The sequence below is a fragment of the Gorilla gorilla genome, chromosome 15, assembly GCF_029281585.2.
Source record: "Gorilla gorilla gorilla isolate KB3781 chromosome 15, NHGRI_mGorGor1-v2.1_pri, whole genome shotgun sequence".
Classification (NCBI taxonomy): domain Eukaryota; kingdom Metazoa; phylum Chordata; class Mammalia; order Primates; family Hominidae; genus Gorilla; species Gorilla gorilla.
The window spans coordinates 17,710,977-17,732,176 of record NC_073239.2 but is presented as its reverse complement, the minus strand read 5'-3'; the positions used below and the strand labels follow the sequence as shown (position 1 = coordinate 17,732,176).

At 38.2% G+C, this 21,200-nt stretch overlaps 1 long non-coding RNA gene across 1 annotated transcript in view; it reads left to right on the top strand.

The window, feature by feature from the left end:
* The first annotated feature begins 7,549 nt into the window (after window positions 1-7,549).
* The window catches only part of LOC109023181 (uncharacterized), a 40,462-nt gene continuing 26,811 nt past the window's right edge, over window positions 7,550-21,200 (top strand). The window contains exons 1-2 of the long non-coding RNA XR_002002548.1: window positions 7,550-7,561; window positions 11,406-11,450. This is a non-coding gene — a long non-coding RNA (uncharacterized lncRNA). The remainder of the gene's footprint in view (window positions 7,562-11,405; window positions 11,451-21,200) is intronic.

Sequence of the window (21,200 nt, the reverse complement as noted above, 5' to 3'; positions counted from 1 at the left end):
CAGCCTTGACAACATGGTGAGTCCATGTCTCTACAAAAAATACAAAAATGTGCCAGGTGTGATGGTATGCACCTGTAGTCCCAGCTACTTGGGAGGCTGAGGTGGGAGGATCACCTGAGCCCAGGAAGTCAAGGCTGTGGTGAGCTGTGATCAAGCCACTGCACTCCAGCCTGGGCAACAGATTGAGACCCCACCTCAAAAAAACAAAAAGGAAAAGATTTTAGAATATCAAATATCTTTTATCTCCTAAGTTAGATGCATAGGCTAGCTTTTACTCACAAACAAGGATGAATACACTCTACCCGTGCATCTGTGGCAACCAGACACTATAGTTCCAAGGTAGAATTATTATATAAAGTTGAATTTCTTTTTTCCTAAGCTGCTTGGGGTTGTAAGTAGAACAAAAACCTATATTCTGAATTTAGAAACTGGAAAAGCAGGTGTGCTAAAAAACAGAACATGATGGACAGCATAGCATTAATCTTGTTTTTGGACTTATTTCCCTCATGGAAAATTTCTTCACAAAGAGAGATTTACTGAGGGAGAGTCCAGTCCCCATTGTGCTATAAGAAATTCAGGAGCTTAGATAGAGAGAGGCCATGTAACAAAGTTAGGATATTTGGTTGTGATGCAGGGCAGGGGGTTTAGGAGATCTAAAAATCATATTAAAAATTTAAAACACTTTGATTTATCATATATTTGATATATGATTTATCAAATTAGCAAAACATTTACTTTTAATAATGCTTGAAGCTAATACTGCAGCTACTGTAGTTATGAATAATTTAAATTTGAATTTACATGTTTAATCATTTCTGTCTAAAAAAATAGCAAAATGCAATGTTAGGTTGACTGTTTCTCTGATTTCCATGTAAATTACCAGGGTTAGTAAATTTGCTTGTCACTTAACAGAGTCTAGAATTATTTAATTACTGAGTATTTCTTCCTATTTTTTGTATTTCTCTTATAAGGTCTTCTGGAAGAAAAACTTTGTAGTAATATAATACCTGGCTCTTTTGACATATTGGAGTAAAGATTACATCTTTAAATCTAATAAAAAACAGATTATTTAAACAAAAATTAAACCTTGAATCCAACTATCTTATTTCAAATGTTTGTTTTCTTTACTTTTACTGTTAATAACATCGTCTTAGAAGCTTAATAAATTTTCCTTTGTGTTTTGCTCAGTGCATTTGACATATTTGTTTTAGGTAAGATCTCTTTCAATTTAGTTGAGATTCCTGTTCTTTAAAGGAAATGGGCCAGGGAAAGGTGAGAGGGGAGTAACAGAGCTGTCTGAGGAATTGTAGAACTTGAGATGATAAAACAACAGGTGGTCAATGAGTTTTATAAACCTATACCTGAGTACAGACAAGAAAAGCTGTGCTCTAGAAGAAGACAAGCCCAGAGGTCATCAGCAAGTTGTGCTGTCTCGAGAGTTCTGTGTCAAGGGGGAAAATGTTCTCAGATACCAAGAAGCTGACCCAAGCCAAAGACCACACTTAGACCAAACTTTTATGACACATGGGCTTCATCCTGTTACTATACTTTTCCCCTCACTTTTCCATGAGGTACCACCAACATGTTCTCTTATTCACTTATGTATTCATTTAGCACATGCCTGTTGAGCATGAAGTGTGTGCAAAGCACTGGGCCATGCACTAACGCCATAGGCATGGCTAGCCCAATGCCTGTACCTTGAGCCCCTTATGGAAGTCAGCAACCTGCACATGCTCAGACCCCTACCCACACCAGGAAAAAGCACACTGTCTCCCTCCAAGTGTCAACATCAAACAAAAAAGTTCCACAGAAACCACTTAAAATCAGAAGACAAAGTTGAAGCCGTATATGTTGAAGTTGTTGTTAGACTTGCTGCCTGTTTCTCTTCAGACCAGCAGTTTAACCTTCATTCTGGTAATCAACCCTTTCTTTATTTAGTTCAATATCATGGTGCCTGGACCAGGACTTATATTTTCATAGCTAATTACAAATATACACATATTTCCTTAAAGGTATATAAAATTATTATCTTGGCCTAGATAAGTTTAAAACCCTTTGTGCTTAAATTCCCCTATGGTTCACTGGAAGTGCTGTAGCCAGTGTCCTCAAGGTAGTGAAGAACCATGATGGGCAAGAGTAGATGCAGGAGATAACACGTGCAATGATGAAAATATCTTTGTTTCCTTACCCTGCACCAGGCTTTGTGCCATGTGCTGGGGCTACAAAGATAGATTTGACCACAGGATGAAAATAATCACAAGTTAAATTCCTGCCTCAAGTTTCTCATGCTTTCTCAAAGCACACAGACACATCGACACTAACCATGCAATCAAATGGACATATAAAGACACATATGAACTGGATACTGCAAAACGGAAGCATTACAAAATTGATCTGAAAACAGAAGAGGAGTCAGAGAGAGTTTCACAAAGTAGGCGACAACTAACTCAAATCCCATCAGACAAGTGGGAGCTTTCTAGATAAAAAGAGTGGAAAGGCATTCAAAGCAGCGAAATAGCCTATTGCATTTGGAGAATTGGGGAGCAGTTTGATGTGGCTACAATAAAGATGTGGCAAGGGATCAGGCTGAAAGGTAAGCAGAGATAAGATCCCAATGAGCTTTGAATTCACCACTAAGGATAAGCTTGAGTTTGGGGTTGGAGAATTACATAATTAATTTGGGTATGAAGCTAGAGGTATAAATTGGGAGTCTTTGATTTATGGGTTGAATTTGAAAGTGCAATACATTATATAGAGCTTGTGAGTTAGAAGAGAGGCTGAGAATCTAACTCTTTTGAGCACCGTCATTTAAGAAGCAGGAAGAGAAATAAGAGTCCACAGAGGAGTTTTTAAATGAGCAGCCAGAAAATAAGAAGAAAATCATAAATGAGGAAGAAGGCACAAAAAGGGAGTTTTGAGAAGGAAGTCTCTAGCAGTGCAGTGAAGAGGTCAAGTAAGATGAAAACATAAGATTCCAATAGACTCACCAAGCAGATGATCCCTGGTAGAATAGGAGAGAAGTCAGATTGCAGGAAGCTAAGATAGAAATAAGAGATGAAGGAGTGAAGACAATTCAGCCATGCCTCATAAAGAAACATAAGGCTAGAGAGGACCCAGGAGCCATGAGGTTTTGTTCTGAAGATAAATGAAACTTAAGCATTACACCAGGGGAGAGGAAGAGGTTCAAAATATGAGACTTAAAGAAGGTCACTGCAGAATTGAAGTGTCAAAGGCAGTAAGAGCAGACAGGACTGCAATGTCAGCAGAACATTGGACTCTAAGAAAAAGAGAAGAAAAGAAAAACAGGAGCAGTTGAAGACTATTCTAAAAAAAAAATCAGTGTTCAGTGAACAGTGTTTATTCCTCCTAGGTCTGGTGAGAAGAAAGGTCTAGGGTAAGAGACATTAGGAAAGTCATAAAAGTTGGAACAACTTGGCATAGGAGATAGCAAAGGAAGTTCAACAAAGGCACTTTGGAGGATCACTGGGTGGTTTTGAGGGTCTACTTAGGATTAGAGATCCTACCTTTTTCTAATGACATTAATCCACATTGCTCTGGGTTTCCAAGAATAAAAGGAGAGATGAATTGATCCGGGTTTGGGCATCGCATGGCAAATGAGCAAGAGAGTTGAAGGTGCTAGCAAGAGAAGCTTAAAAGATGCAGGTGGAAAAGGGAAGGAAATTAATCTAGCTGATGTATGTTACTCAGAAGGCAAAGGGAAATGTCAAGGAACTAGAAGTCTTCACAAATTCAAAGAACAAAGAGGATGAAACTTAGAAAGTGAGACAACTGTTAAGGACAAAAAGCAGTAGTTCAGAAATAGATGAGTTCCTAGTTCCTAGTGGTGACCAGATCCAAGGTGTGAGCATGAAAGTGAGTTCTGGGAGCAGAGTGAAGGTATAGACATTGGCATTGAGATAAATGAACTCCAGGCTACTGATTGTGCATACCAACTGTATGTTTCTCAGGGCTTTATTTATTAGGTGCCAAGCATAACACCTCTAACAACCCTATGAGATAGAAACTATTATTTTCATCATCCTCATTTTACAGATGAAGAAACTGAGACACAGAAAGATGAAGCAACTTGCCTAAAGTCACACGGCTATACTAGAAGGACTAGGGATTTAAGCCCAGGCAGTCTGGCTCCAGAATTCTTGCTCCCAACACTACACTACACAACTTTCCCCAGAATGGCACAGTAGCATCTTGGAGCTATAAGCAGCATGGCTCAAATCAGGAGATATTTTTTAGGAAGGTGGAAGATGAATGATCACCTAAAATATAACTAAATGCCCTCCCTAATATCTGCAGCATTAGTACTGCATTTATTGAGCTTCCACTATGTGCCAGTTTGTGCTATTTTAAAACAATTGATCCTAGTATAGCAGCTATAGAGCTAGGATTTCATTTTGTCTGTATTCCTTCCCTGGAATTTTCACAAAAGGTTTTTGTTATTTAAAAAAAATGATAGCCTGGTATTCAGCCTGCTCGGTAGTAGGATCTTAAGTTGAATGATTCTATAAAAATCCACTGTCTAGCAGCCAAATATACTCATCTGAGAAATAACTGAACAATTCACAGTAGACTCAAATGGTGCTGCATCCACCGGAATAACCAGCTGGTGATAGTTTACTTTACAGCCCACCTACAACAAAACTGAGAAGTTGCACCTGACACTAGTCAACCTGGCCATCCTAGAACTATCTATACTGCAATATCTTAGCACATCCTAAGGAAAATATTTAGAGATCACACTCATTTTTTAACTCAGATTTTAAACACTCTAGAATACTGCAGCTATGTGAAAGAGCTCCTCCTCACTCAAATATTCAACTACATCAAGTTGCTTTTTTCCGTTTTCAACATTTTCTGAGAAATTATACCAAGAGTTGTGGCTTAACTGTCAGCATTGCATAAATTTTCTAGCACCTGGGTTATCGGTGGAAGTAGGATGTCAATATAATGTCATAACATACTTTATTCAATATTTGTGGTAATAAACTTCAGAATGAATTATGACATACCATAATTTTTCTGTGTTAATAAAGGATGGAGTTGCCTGTGTTTAAATTTTATAGCCTCCTTTTAACAACAGTTACAATTTCATTGGTCTTCTTCCAAAAATATTTGTAGGAAGTATCTTATCCCGTCCCACCCTCCATCAGAAAATACTAAAGTCAAAATGTAGCCATAGTAAGCTAAAAATGTAAAGTTAAGAATCATTATTCTCTACAATGTGAATTATCAGGACTTGCTAATCAGCCATAGGAAATGCAAACACTGGCATTGAAATAGGAATTTTTGGAAGGCAGGATAGCCTAGAGGCTTCAGTTTGAATTTCTTCATTTGTCTGAATATGTTTCCTTGTCCATAAAATAATGACTTCTTCCCACGATTTTTGTGAGAATCACATTTATTCAAGCATTTGCCACACTGCTTAATTTAGCACAAAACTAGATAATATCATTTATCTTTTCGTCCTTTTCATTTGACTTCTCAGCAGCTCTTGTCCCAGTGGCCCTCGTTCCTTCTTGATACACCCTCTTCTCTTGGGTTTTCTCATATTTTCTTTGTCTTCTGATATCTTAAGGACTCCTTTGCTGGTTCTTCTTCATCTATGCAATCTCTAAATGTCACATTCCTTTACAGTTCAACACTAAGTCCTCTTTTATTTTTCTCTCTCAGCTCTCTCACCAGGCAAACTCATCCTCTCGCAGGCCTCAAAGAGTACCTACCTGCCAAATTAACAGCTCATTTCTCTCCTCTTAGTTTCAGACTCATGTATCCTTTGTAACTACTTGATATCCCAACATGGAGATCTTACAGACATCTCAAAGCCTCACGCTCAAAACCAAGTCAGGGCCGGGCGCGGTGGCTCAAGCCTGTAATCCCAGCACTTTGAGAGGCCGAGGCGGGAGGATCACGAGGTCAGGAGATCGAGACCATCCTGGCTAACACGGTGAAACCCCGTCTCTACTAAAAATACAAAAAATTAGCCAGGTGTGGTGGCAGGAGCCTGTAGTCCCAGCTACTCAGAAGGCAGAAGGCTGAGGCAGGAGAATGGCGTGAACCCAGGAGGCGGAGCTTGCAGTGAGCAGAGATCGCGCCACTGCACTCCAGCCGCGACACAGTGAGACTCCGTCTCAAAAAAAAAAAAAAAAAAAAAAACCAAGTCAGAGCTGACCCCTGAAGGCCATGCCTGCTCAGACTTGCCCTTTCTCATGCTCCCTCTCCCTGGAAATGCTCCACCATCCACCCAGTAGCTCCAGGCCGCAATCTGAGCATCATCTGATTCTGTTCTTTCTCCACGTCCATACCTAATCCATGCCAAGCCCTGCCTATGCCCTATAAGAAGATCCTCATGTTCCCTTTCAATTCTAAAGTCTCGGCTTCTTCGAGCTGGCATTCAAAAGAATTAGCACATTTCAAAACCCTCTACTAAAGTGTATCTTAGAGATTATTTATAAATGAAGGGTTTGATCACAACTATAAAAATGTTAATAGTTTAAAGGCAAAGAATATTCCTTAGAACACTCAGTGTTACTAAGTTTTAAAAAAGAGATACATGGTAAAATAAGTTTGGAAAATGCTAGATTAAACAGAATTAAGCAGGTTTTCACTGTTGTCATTGCTGTTTTAACTCCAGACTTCTCAGAGTTTTTGAACAATCCTCATGAATCCATAAGAGGAACATGATCCGTGTGTCATATATTCACCACCTCTGGTTTATTGTATCAAAAGGGGCCCAGAGCCAAATTCATTCTTATCTGGGCCACCCTCAATTTCCCTAAGGACTGCCATTCATTTTATATCTTGTTTTCATCTGGAACTCCTGAACTCCTGTTCCTTTTCACATGACATTCCTCTTCTTCTTGGCATCAGCTGTAGGGTAAATGTGAAGTTTACCACATATCCTTAACTGCTCTTTATTTCCCACAAGAGCACCAAACAAGTTTTCATAAAAATATCAGACTTTCCCAAGGGCTTGGAGAGGCAAGGAGCATTACGTCATAGCAATTCAAACACCTTAGAACCAAAGATTAGATATCTCCATTCTTAAAAATCCTCTCCTCCTCTCCACCAGAAACTCTGATTGGCCACCATTGTCCATTTATTCCAGAGTACTGATAGAGTGCCTAATCTCTCTCCTTCTTACTCCCTTCCCTCTCTTCTCTACTCTTCTTGGCTTTTCTCCTCTCTCAAACTATACAGTATTTACTTTCAATGCATATCAGATTGACTATTTATTTGATTCCTTCTTCTTTTTCAATCCAGCCAATCTACTCCAAACTGCTTACCAAGTCATTTTTCTAAACAAAGCACTTCCTTCAATAGAAAAACTGCAAGATATGGCTTCAGCTACCAACCTAAAATAATTCAGCATCTTATAGTCAGCAATTGAGTTCTTTTGAAGGGAAGTGTCTTTGCTTAGAAAACTTTGATTGTGACATCCCTTTATTTCAGAACATATTCTAGAATTTCTGTTTCATAGAATTCTTCTTGAATCACAAATTTAAAAAAAAAGAAAGACAAGACAGAAACAAATTGACATCTCAGGGTAGGTGGATGTAAAGAAAAATCAACCTGCTGCTTATATAATTGTCATGCAACCCAGGACCTCATGCCATGCCCTTACCCATCCCTGTGGGTACAGGAGTTGTCTCAACAATGATCAGACCAGCAGTTTGATAGCAAAAAATACCCTACTGATTCTCTCCTCTTTTCTCCCACCTCATCCTCATGCACACACATGCATACAAATGCATACACCTTCCCAGGTTCTTCCCACAGGGCTCTCTGGAAGTCTGCTCAGCAGTGTCTTAAACTCCTGCATTACAGCAGGTTGTTGCCTGAGGTCCCAGAATCACTCAGGTCTGGATAGACCACAGCCCAGTGTGCTCAATGCCACTGTGTTCCAGAATATGTTGCTGAGACATCACTCAAGGCCACCACGAACTCCGCTGCACCTCTCCTATCCGCTGGAGTTGTTGCTGGCCATGTTGTTACCCTCCCCAAATCACGCACTTTGACTGTGATTGAGCATCAGTCAGCACTACAGCTTCTGCCCCTTGTACTTCCTCCTCTCTGCCAGTGCTCAGCTTCTCCTCAAGGTTCTGATATACCTCCCTCTTCTCAACATTGCCTGCTCTTAAAGGAGCCCCTAAGCAGACCTGCTTTTTTCAGCTGCTATGACCCTTTTGGGATTTTATGCTGAAAATTCTCTCTTCCCAGAGGCATGTGTGCCACCAGGATGGCTAGTCCCATGGTCATTTTCTCAGGGCTGCTATAGAGCAGGGAAACAATTCATGGGCCAAATCTAGCCTGCCACTTGAGTTTGTAAAGTTTTATTGAAAAACAGCCACACCAATTCACCTACACATTGTCTAGGGCTGCTTTCTACTGCAATGGTGGAGGTGAATAGGGTGACAGATAAAGACCTTGTAGCCCACAAAGCTTAACATATTTACCTTTTGGTCCTTTTCAGTAAGTATGTTGATCTCTGCTATAGATGAAACAACAGAACTGTATGATTCCTCAATTTAGCCAGCATAATTTGAGGAGGACCCCCTTGGTGCACACAGACCCAGTAATCTTATCTGGAAAACTAACAGGATAAATGAATCAAAGGATAAAACACTATTCTAACACATGCCCGGGACACTATAGGCCATTCTGATCATGAAAATTAAATAAACAAATAAAACAAATTTTTTTGGGGAGGGAGTCTCGCTCTTGTTGCCCAGGCTGGAGTGCAATGGCACCATCTCAGCTCACTGCAACCCCTGCCTCCTGGGTTCAAGCATTTCTCCTGCCTCAGCCTCCCGAGTAGCTGGAATTACAGGCACCCACCACCACACCCAGCTAATTTTTGTATTTTTAGTAGAAACAGAGTTTCACCATGTTGGCCAGGCTGGTCTCTAACTCTTGACCTCAGGTGATCCACCCACCGCAGCCTCCCACAGTGCTGGGATTACAGGTGTGAGCCACTGCACCTGGCCAAAACAGGTAAAAATTTAAAACTGAATGGGAATAATAACCCCAAGATAATGATTCCGACTATCTGTGGGTAAAGGGAAAAGAACATGTTCAGGGACGGGTAGAGAGGATTTCAACTGTATTTATAACAAAGATTTCTTAGATTGAATGGTAAGTACAAATGGATTCATTTCTTTCCCTATGTTACATATCTTCCAGATCTATTCCCCCTTTCTCTGTCCTGCTCTGAGCCACAGGAGGCTGGCTATTTGACCTCACCAAAGGGCTCTTTTGCCTCCTGTTTTCTGACTGGGTCCAGCAAATAGACAACTGCAGCAGGACAGGGAAGAAAGACAGGGTATTTATTCCCCCAACTTCCTGCACACTGAATGTGACCCTTGAATGAAAGCCACAGCTCTTGGCAGGAGACCGCCACACAGCCATCTCTGACTCTAGTAACTGCTTCCTCCCCAACTCCTTGAATTAGCCATCTATTGCTACATAACAAGTGACCCCCAAGAACTGCAGCTTAAAACAGCAATCTTTTATTATCTCAAAGTTCCTGGGTGCTTCTTCCTCAAGGTCTCTCGAAAAACTGTAATCAGGGTATTACCTGGAGCTGTATTTTCACCTGGCTCAACTGAGGGAAGATCCACTTCCAACTCACTCATATGGTGTTGACAGGATTCATTTCCTCACAGATTGTTGGACTGAAGCATCCCTCAGTTTCTTCTCATGAAGGCCTTCCCATAAAGCAGCTCCAATCTTGGCAGCTGGGTTCCCTCAGAGCAAGCAAGACAACCAGACAGAAGCCATTGTTGTTTTGTAATCTAATCTCAGAAGTGACATCCTATTACTTTTAGCATGTTCTGTTTATTAGAAGCATATGACTATGTTCAGCCTACACTCAAGAGGGAGGAAGTACCCAAGGGCCTGAACACCACACTCACTGCGTGGTGGGAATCCTAGAGATGGTTTACCACACTCTTTCAGGCCTAGAGCAATAACCAGCTGTTACTAGTCCTAGGGTTACTGAAACATTTCAGATTTCCCTAAACTCTGGTAGACAGTTCCTCATTAAGCTCCCTGCAGATTACCTCAGCTTTCCAGGACCCTGATTTGAAAGTGTAATTAAAGTACACTCACAACAGGAAAGTGGCTGCAAACTAAGCTTGGAAATGAGGACATCAAAGACTACTGTACAGAGAGTTTGAAGGCCACAAGGGTAATATTTAACTCAGGGCTGACACTTCATTTTTCCAAACAGCTCAGTGTAAAAAATAACAGTAAAAATAGCCTGAGAAAGGTTTTAAACAAGCAGAAAGTAGAGATGTCCAAACAAAAGGAGGAAGAGAGAATGAAGTTCAAGTAAAACTTTTCCATTGTAAATAATTCCAATCCTTCCTTGGTCCTAATGTGAGAAATAGAATTCATTCTGATAGAACAGGAAAAGATAAGAAAAAAAAATGGGGAACTAGAAATAAAGATAAGCTAAAAGCAATAATGAAAATTAATTGTAACATCTGGGAAAATTTAGTTGACCTTTCTGGGAGCAGAGACAAAAATTTCACTAAGACTAATTACCTTATTTTCAACTTTGACTTTATATTAAGTATGAATCTAGAGGGTAAAACAAATATTTACCTTTAATGAAATCATTTTCAAGTAATAATACATTTATGTCTCTCAGACAGGTTGAAAACTTTTTCCACCTCTAACGTTTTTGCCAGTACATAAGATTTTTATCAATCACTGCCATACTTATTAACCTGAACTTCAGTACTAATGTTAAAATAATTTACATTTTTATTAAAATCCTGGTGTCTTAGAAAATTATTTTTACCTCAATAGTATCTACCATGCCCTGAAAAAGAAATAGTAGGCAAGACTTTACATGTTAGCTCAATAGCTATAGATATTAATAGGATCCCTTGTAGTTCAGAGGGGAAAACAGAACAGAGCTAGGGTTCCCACTCTTCCCGTCAACTCTTCTCCATCTAAGTATAATTCACCAAGCCAGAGTGGAGGCAACTCATTTCTGGGATATCCATCCATTAGATAAGAGATGCAGACATAATAGCCAAGAAATAAGTCTAAAATGCATGGAAGTTTTTATCCTTAGTTATTGAATGAGTTATGTATTTTCTAATTTTCTGCTGAGCCTAGAGAAAACAATGACCAATCACTTTGGAAAGATATTGATGTTTATGAAGTATAGCCTCTGAATATCTCATATGGAAAGGAAAGACTATATTTAAACCAAGGAAAAAATTTTACATGAGTACAATTTTATTGCTAGGGACTAACTTTCATATATAATGATTGCTTACACATAAAAATTCATCTATGACATTAAATACCAACTATATAATTCAATTAACTTTATTTTTCCCTTATAATTATCTGCAAAATTTATTCTTTTACAGTGAACAAATTCTTCCCGCTCTTCTGAGCAACCATCTCAAAATATAGTAAGTACTGGCCATTTAAATAAAATAAAATTCCCTAAGTAAGCTCATCATTGGTAGTGATGACTCACTACTCTGTTTATAAGTAGGTTATAGTTGAGTAAACACTGTCAACACAAATAAATCACCTCAGACCATTATGTTGAGAAGATCATGGTTGTATTAACTGGTTTTCATGTATGCCTCATTACTTCTTTTTCTGGATTATTCATTGAGAGGGAGCATGATCTATTTAATTTTTTTAATGTCACGAAAGTAAAAGATGTGTGATGGGCACAAAAACTCTCCTGTGAATGTTAATGTTAACTTTCACTTGATTGAAAAACTGCAGTGTAATTTTTACCTGAAAAGAAACTTTGCCTTGAGTATAATACCTTCAAATTATGTAGAGCTTTTGTCCCTTAGAGTTCACATCTCCTCAATACCTAGAGAGAGATAACTGAGCTACAGAATAATAAGCTGATATATTTGAAAGAAAATGCTGGTACATTTTATTTAATCAAAAGATTTTTAAAATGACATTATCAGCTCTTTCAGACAAAAAAAATGACTTCTTTGAAATTGGACATCAAACAAAAATTATACAGTGAAATTCCATTATAACTTGATAATTTTTTTAAATATCCACTCCTTCACCGAACATATATTGGCTCACCAAATATTTACTAAGCCCAACTATCATGTGCTAGGCACTGTGCCAGGTACTGGGAATACATAGATAGAGGACATAGTCTCTAGCCTCATGATACTTAGAGTCTATAGAGAAAAAGGCAAATAGATTACTAAAATATTCAGAAATAAGGACTCTAATAAAGGTGTACATTCCGTGATAGTCTCTCATTACTGTTGCAATGGAGTTGTGTTGTAGTCTTTTTTTTTTTTTTTTTTTTTTGAGAGTCTCCCTCTGTCGCCTAGGCTGGAATGCAGTGGCACAATCCCAGCTCACTGCAACTTCAGCCTCCCGGGTTCAAGCAATTCTCTTTCTCAGCCTCCCGAGTAGCTGGGATTACAGGTTCCCACCACCACGCCCAGCTAATTTTCGTATCTTTAATAGAGACAGGGTTTCACCATCTTGGCCAGGCTGGGTCTTGAACTACTGACCTCATGATCCACCTGCCTCAGCCTCTGTAGTCTCTTTTAACAAGAGCTAAGACATTTCTTTAAAACTCTTTTGGTAATGATCTTACCTTGGAGGTGAGGAAAGAAAAGGTATCAGTCTATGTTTGGGGGATTTTCTTATATACCATTAATACCCTTGTTTGAAAGAAACAATATGCTGATGTCCTAAAAATCTGATGAGAGAACACTGAACTGATGAGCAAAACTTGACAAAAATAAAGTTTTGATAACCAAACTCTACCTCCTCAAGCAATTAGAAAGAAATTAATCAATCGGAGATAAGCCCACTCCATTCTACCCTGCAGCTCAGTGTTAACAACAGCCTTGAGGTTAGAGGACCAGTGAGGAGTTTATGAGTGTGTGCATGGAGGAGGCGAATGGGGATCTCTGTGAAGTCTGAGTCCCAGTCACAGAGACATTAAATCTCTCCCATTGAGAACACCTCTAATCTTTTCTCCTCTAACATCCCTACATTGGAATTTTCAAGGTGTGGGACAGAGATTACACAGCCAAGTCAGCCTCCTCTCAGCTGCTTTCATTCTGTGAGAGAAAAGGCCCCAGCTGACCCTGAAAGTTTATAGTCCTGATCAGGATGGGCAAACAAGAGGTGGATCTGTCCACAACACCAAGTCAATGAGTTGTTTCATGCCTTTGTCAAGGAGCTGGTGGAAAGACTGCTGAAATTGGTCAAAATACATAAATATTTAGGTTGGTGCAGAAGTAATTGTGGTTTTTGCCATTACTTTTAATAAACTACTAATAAATTAGTAACCCCTTAGAAAAAACTTGACCAGAAGTCATTCTACAACAGGCACTTACCACATTGTAAATGTATTCCTGTTATAGGGTAGGGACTGTTATAAACTGAAGGTTTGTGTCCCCTCCCCAAAAAAATTCATATATTGAAATCCTAACCCCCAAAGTGATGGTATTAGGAGGTGGGGTCTTTGGGGCATAAATAGGTCATGCAGGTGGAGCTCTCCTGAATGGGATCAGCCTTATAAAAGGAACCCTATAGAGCTCTCCATGGTCTTTCTGCTACATGAGAATACAACAAAAAGATGGCAGTCTGCAACCTGGAAGAGGGCCTTCACCAGAAGGGGACCGTCTTGGCACCCTGATCTCAGACTTCCAGCCTTCAGAACTGTGAAAAATAAATTTCTTGTTGTTTATAGGCCACCCATTCTATGGTACTTTGTTATAGAAGCTCAAACTAACACAGGGGCCAAGTCTTTTCATCATTATGTCCCCAGTGTCTGGTACTAGTTTGTTTTCCACTACATGAGATGCTTCAGAACTTGATCGTGTTGAAATGACTGAATGAGTGAACGGTTCCCTAAGGGATTTATACTAAAGTCAAATATTGGCTTCCGGTTTCCTTATTTTATTTTTAAGCATAGGTATATAAGACAAGTGAAATAAAGACCAACTTCACTCTTTCAGCAGAAATGGGACAGGCTAGAATCCCTTCTGACCCAACTAGCCATGCTATTCTGAAATGACCTCAGGTTTCCTGTACACTTCTCTAAGTGGTGAAACATGCTCAGCATCTACCAGGTCCCAGATCCCATGAATGACATTAATTGTTTCCATAAGGTTTATTCAAAAAGGGGAGTGGAAATTGGGATTCTTCTCTTTACTACTGGCATGTTATAATGAATATGAATTATATGAATAAGTGGCAAGGTATGGCTCTCGGCATACTCTAATGGTCTACTATAAAATCAATAGGAATATGGCCAGAATGTGACAACATGGAAAATAATAAACTTCTAATTGACTCAGTTTTTTCACCTTTGCCCTGAGAACCATGATGAGCCATGAAATCCCAGAGTGCCCACGCATCACTGCAAATGCTACTGGACCAGGGCATCTTATTCTTTTTTTCATTTCCTCCCCTGTCTTCTAACCCCAACTCCATCCTAGGACCTAAGACAGTTTCCAGAGCACAGTAAATTTCAAATATTGTTCAGATGACTGGCATTTCTTCATAGCTAATATGTTATGGGGGAAATAATATCCTTAGAAATCCTCATACATTGAAAATCTCAACAGGCCAAGAAGTGATAATTCAGATGAAGTCTACACTGAAAAACCACAATAGAGAGAACCAAACATCTCATTATCTGAAAGTAACTGCTTGAGTCTGCTATAAATGTATTTTTGTAGGGTTTCCTTAAAACTTTACTGCATGACATTTTAAAATTGAAAATAAAGCTATTCTAAATCATTGAAATTCAACTGCCCACTTGCTCAAAGAAGATATTTATACAGTTATTTGTTTCTCCAATAGGAATAACTGGCTCACTGCATGCAGTATTCAATTCTTTTGATGATATTTCAGTTTCCAAGTATACCTAAAAAGTAGAATGATCTGGCATTTTATTGAATTCTTTGATTCTATATAGGCTCATATGAGTATCAACGTTTTTTTTTTCTATACTGTAGATATCATTCATATTCGCCAAGGTAAGAAATTGGGTTAACCCTAGTTCACTTTTTTCTTCAAAAGTGATGTCTTTTAAATATCGGGACAAGAAATCTATATTTGAGTTTGTTATTCAGCATGGCTTATAGTTTCTATTCAGAATTCTACTTACAAATAAATCAATTCTAATTTTCTCAAAACCAAAATTACTCCAGAAAAAATTCAGCAATAGCAAACATTGATCCAGCATGAAAACTGAAATAATTTAAAATTTATTACTTGATCTGCTCTCTCATACATTCAATATTAGAAATAAAATAATTCTTAATACTCTTCCCCAAATTCTATGCTAGTAAAATTGAGTTGCTTCATCATTTTTTATATCAAAGATTCCTTTTTTACAAACAGTTATACAAGTCAGGAATTGCTTCTCAAAAACTACATTATGTTTTATAATGATTTAATAACCACGTAATCAAAACTCTCCCAACTTTTAGTCAATATTATTTATTTGGTGAAACTCAATGAATTTTTTGTGTTAAGTTAAACATAGCTTAAGCTTCTTTTATAGATGTTACTTTGAATCCATCTGTTATCATTAGATTGGGAGGGAGGAGATAGACTTTAAAATACTTTAACTTTAGCATAATGATTAATTCTACATTTTATTAAATCCTAATAACTTGCAGATATGTTACCTAATGTGTATGTTTATGTATATATTAAATGTCCCTGACATACATAGGATGCATACATATCTCTGACATACATACATATTTTAACTCCATTTTATTGATGGAGAAAGTGAAAGACTAATGGAGTTGTAAAAATTAGTTTGAAATAAGAGGAATAGGATCTGGGTTTCTCCCTCCTATTCAAGTGTGTCTCTTCTGGTTATTAACTTTTGGAGATATAGATTTTTAAATGAATTACATTAATACATTTTTAAAACCAAAATTTGTCTGTTATTATAGCAACTTGAAGTACAAAGATGTTAGTAATTTTCATTTGTTCACATTGTTCAATCGCTGTAAAGATCAAGTTTAGAACAGTGTATTCAATTCCTTCGAAAGCACACACTGATGACACTGACCAATATGGAGAAAGAAGAAACTGCATTTGTAGTGATGACTGCAAACAATGAGCACAGATGGAGAAATACTGAGTATGGGACCTAAAGGGAGCTATTCAGGTAGAGATGTTCATCAGATAGCTCTATTTATGGACTCTTACTGTGCATCAGTTTATTACAAAGGCACTTGGGACACAAAAACAAATCCCAGTAAGGAAACAAAGGACGGAATAGGTGTCAGTATCTGTCAGAGTCTGGTTAGGGCATAGAGGTCACACTAATTACTTTTAATAGAAAAAAATTTAGTGTAGATAGTTATATTGAGTAGAAGAAAAGGCAAAGAGAGAACTCTAAGGTATCACAGAGATATCACCTGCAGAAAGCCTCTTCTACCCCTACAATTGGGAAAACAAAGTGAAAGGTTGGGATTATTAAAATTTAGAAGGTTTAGAGGAGGTGACTCATACGCCTGAGACCCAGACATCTAAGAAGGGGCACTGCTCACCTAATGTGTCTGATTCTGCCAGTGTTAGAGAACCTAAACTGCAAAGTGCATTTGATTGCTGCTATTGGATTCAACTGCCACTGCCAGGGTGAAGTGAGGCAAGGCAGATCCTAACAAAATTAGGAAGTACACATAAACTCAACAGAAAAAAGGAAGTGCATTTTCCCTCCACCAGCTGTGCAGTCTCCCTGGAACCCCTGCTGAGAAAGCCTAAGATGAGATAAATGGCCAGGCAGAGATCTGATTTACAGAGTGCCAGCCCCAGCACCACAGAGCAAGCTATACAAGGATATGGGTTTGGAGCTGAGAGACATCACAGCTCAGTAACTGAAGCAGAATGATTTGTCCCAATTGAGGGGAAGGGGTTCAAAAAGGTTTTGATAAATAAAGTTGAATTGAGTCAAAGAAGCTACAATTTATTGAATAATTAGAATGTGTCAAGCATGGTATTAAGCACTTCAAGTTCATTAGTTCATTTAAGTTAATCCTCACCACAACCATTTGAAGTAGATATTATTATCCCAAGTTTATAGATAAGAAAATTGAGGTTCAAGGAGGTTGTGTGACTTGACCAAAGCTATATAGTTAGTAATTTGGGATCCAGGACTCAACCCCAGGTCCATCTGCCTCCAAAATGTAAGCTCTCAAACATTATAACATACACTCTCTTGAAAGACTGGTAGGTGTTTAATAAATAGAAACTGAGCAAAGGACATCCCAAGCAGAGAGAAAGCACAACCAAAGTCATAGAGGTAAGAAATAGCCTGGCAGAAGTAGGAAACCAAAAGAAATTCCACAGTTTAAATCTAACGTAAAAAGGAATACAGAGGCCAGGCACAGTGGCTCACGCCTGAAATTCCAGCACTTTGGGAAGCCGAGGCAGGCGGATCACCTGAGGTCAGGAGTTCGACTCTACTAAAAAGAAATACAAAAAAATTAGCCAGGTGTGGTGGCGTGCGCCTGTATCCCAGCTACTCAAGAGGCTGAGGCAGAAGAATCGTTTGAACCCGGGAAGTGGAGGTTGTAGTGAGCTGAGATCGCACTCCAGCTTGGGCAACAGAGCGAGAATATGTCTCAAATTAAAAAAAAAAATAAAGAATACTGAGTAAATGGTTCATTGGATAGTTCATCAGAAGCCAGTGCAAGGAAGACTCAATAGAGCATGTTTTCATGGATCCATGTTTTCATGGATCAGCTTTATCCTGAGGGCAGTGGAGAGCCATTGAAAGGTTAAACAGCAGAATAGCCTAATACATTTTGTACTTTTTTTAAGTGTTCTTGCAAATCTGTGAAAGGCTTATTGAACAGATATCAGAATGGAAACAAGAGAGCTAGTTAGGAGACTTTTCCCAGAATCCAGAGAACATATGAGAGCAGCGTGAATAAAAGCAGTAGTGATGGTGGTGGACAGAAGAGAATCAAGAGGAGAGATGCTAAGAAGGTAGAAGGTATGAACTGATGACACACTGTAAGGGATTTAAAAGACAAGAGAGAGAAAGCAATGCAGGGCAATTCCTGATCTTCTAACTGGGGGACCAGGTGAATGATGGTGCCTTTGATCAAGTCAGGAAAAGTTTGGAAATAAGGCATTTGGGAGAAGGAGATATTAAGTTTTATACATGTGGAGTTTAAGATAGAAAATACAGGTTAAGATATGCAATCAGCAGTATGATATAGATTGCTGGTGTTCAGAAAGGAGGTATGGGCTGGAGATCAAGGTCATCATTTTTAGTGATTAATGTCTTTATCTGCCTTTTCTGGAAAATACACAAAACCAAGGGGCTAAACATTAGGAAAATCTCTTTTAACCTTGAAAGTATTAAACTTGGATTTGCAGCAAGCTAAAAAATCCAGGAATATTAGAAGAGAGTTTTTCAAATCTATTGCGTATAATTGGTACAAAAATTTCAACTAATTGAGAGAAAAAATAGAAAGACACAAACGTCAACCAGAAATATAGCATCCTCAGCATGCTCCTTGAATTTCACTTTTAAATAAATTTAGAATTGTTCTTATTGCATAAAAAGTCTCATCGATTATTTTAACAGATATCCCAAACCTACTCCTAATGTACTAGATTGCTAGATATTTCTATTTGTATATATTAGAATGTGGGAGTATTTGTAATAAATCAGGTAACTCAAGCAAACTGTACCAGAATACATTATCTTTTTTTTAAGACAAGGTGTAGCTCTGTTGCCCAGGCTGGAGTGCAGTGGTGCAATCACAGTTCACTATAGTCTCAACCTCCCAGGCTCAAGCAATCCTCCCACCTCAGCCCCGACAAGTAGCAGGGACTGCAGGTGCACCTCCAAAACGGCTAATTTCTTTTTTTTTTTTTTTTTTTTTTAGAGACAGGATCTTGCTATATTGCGCAGCCTAATCTCAAACTTCTGGGCTCAAGTAAACTTCCTCCCTTGGCCTCCCAAATTGCTGGGATTACTGGCATGAGCCACCACACCTGGCTCATTATCTTTTTTTTAATAATACTTAGCCCTGATTCTTCATAAATTGCTACATAGGATTATAATTATCGATAAAAATAAGAACAATCTTTTCAAGTAATAATTAACATAAATACTTATCCACTCAAAAAGACAATTTTTATAGCTATAGTAGTATTCAATCCCATTTCTCACTCTTAACAGAATCCCTAATTTCCAATCATGTACTTAGGGGATTGGCTTAAGCATGTCAGCAAAATTACAAGCTCTGCCACAGTTATTGATTCAGGGATGGTGAAGGAACCCAAGCCTAAACAAGTCAATGCAGTATATAACACTCTCTTGGCATGCTATCTAAGTCAATCCAAGGAGAGTGAGTCTCAGGACTTTTGTTTGATGGTTAGAAGAGAAAAAACAGTATCACAGGAGGCAAATAAAGAGATAGGAAAAAACTCATACTTGGTGATATCACTGGGTATTCAGACCACCCCTAGATTAAACCAACATTAGATAAAACCACCTCCAAATTCCAGCCTATCTCTTGTTCAAGTCAGTTTGAGTTGGGTTCTCTGAAACATCACCAACTGTTTCATTTTCTGCAATGAATAGAATGGATATTACTTATCAGGGTTTTTTTCTTCTATTAAGAAAGGTAATTAACAAAACTCCACTATGTAACTTCTTGAAATCTATCTGAAATGATCACAAAAAAAAATTCAAGTAGTTAATATCCTAAAATTAAGAATTTTTTTTAGGCCAGGCATGGTGGCTCACACTTGTAATCCCAGCACTTTGGGAGGCTGAAGTGGGTGGATCACGAGGTCAGGAATTTGAGACAAACCTGGCCAACACAGTGAAACCCCATCTCTACTAAAAATACAAAAATTAGCTGGGCGTGGTGGCAGGCACCTGTAATCCCAGCTACTTGGGAGGCTGAGGCAGGTCAGCCTCCACTTGAACTCAGGAGGCAGAGGTTGCAGTGAGCCAAGATCACACCGCTGTACTCCAGCCTGGAAAACAGAGCTAGACTCTATCTCAAAAAAAAAAAATTATTTTCATTAAAATTGCCTATGTTTATCAATAACGTAATACAGATTAGAATATTCCACAGGAAAAAAATTAACAGTGATTAAACATTTTTATTTATACAGAGATTTTATTTCTAGGTTAGTATATTAAATGTTACTTACAAGTAATATCCATTGTTACTGAAAGATAAAATTAAGGTTCTATACTTTCAAACCTTGAAAATTTTATTTCAAGACCTCCAGTTCCAATCACTCACATTTATAGACTTATATAACCTTATTAGGTTACCTACCTCATACGCTGTTTGACTTTGGACAACATAGCATCCAATTCTCTGATACTAAACTCAGCACAACATCCTATCTTGCTCTGAGGCGGGCAGAGGATTGGTTTTGCTAGCAACACCCAATAATAATAAAGGGAGACCTTACACCTCAAACACCATATTTCTTCTCTGTGGCTTCTCTCATGATACTGCCTCTTCTTCTGTCCATTGCACTCCAACCCAATCAATTTAAATAGGCAAATAAGCTTACCAACCTATTTGAAATTTCCAGATGGGAAATAGGAGCAAATGCATGTAGTTGAGATAATTCACAAATACTGCCTCCCCTGACTTAGCATACTATAGATTTAAAACATTAATCAGTCCCTTCAGAGACTCATTTTAAAAATTTGATAAAGAAAACACTACATAACAGAAAACAACTAACAAAGTGGCTATAGCAAATCCTTTCCTATAATTACTTTACATGTGAATGGATTGAACTCCCCAATCAAAAAAAATAGAATGGTTTAATAGATTTAAAAAATAAGACCCAATTATATGCTATCTACAAGAAACTCACTTTATATTTAAGGACATACACATGCTGAAAGTGAAGCAATGAAAAAAAGATATTTCATGTGATGGTTACTAAAAGAGAGCAGGGGTGGCTATACTTACAACACACAAAATACACTTTAAGTCAAAAACTGTCACAAAAGACAAAGAAGGGCACTGTATAAAGATAAAAAGGTCAATCCACCAGGAAGGCATAATAATTATAAATATATGCACTCAACATCATAGTACCTAAATATATAAGGCAAACATTGAGAAAACTGGAGGGAGAAATAGCAATATGATAATAATAGAATACTTCAATACCTCACT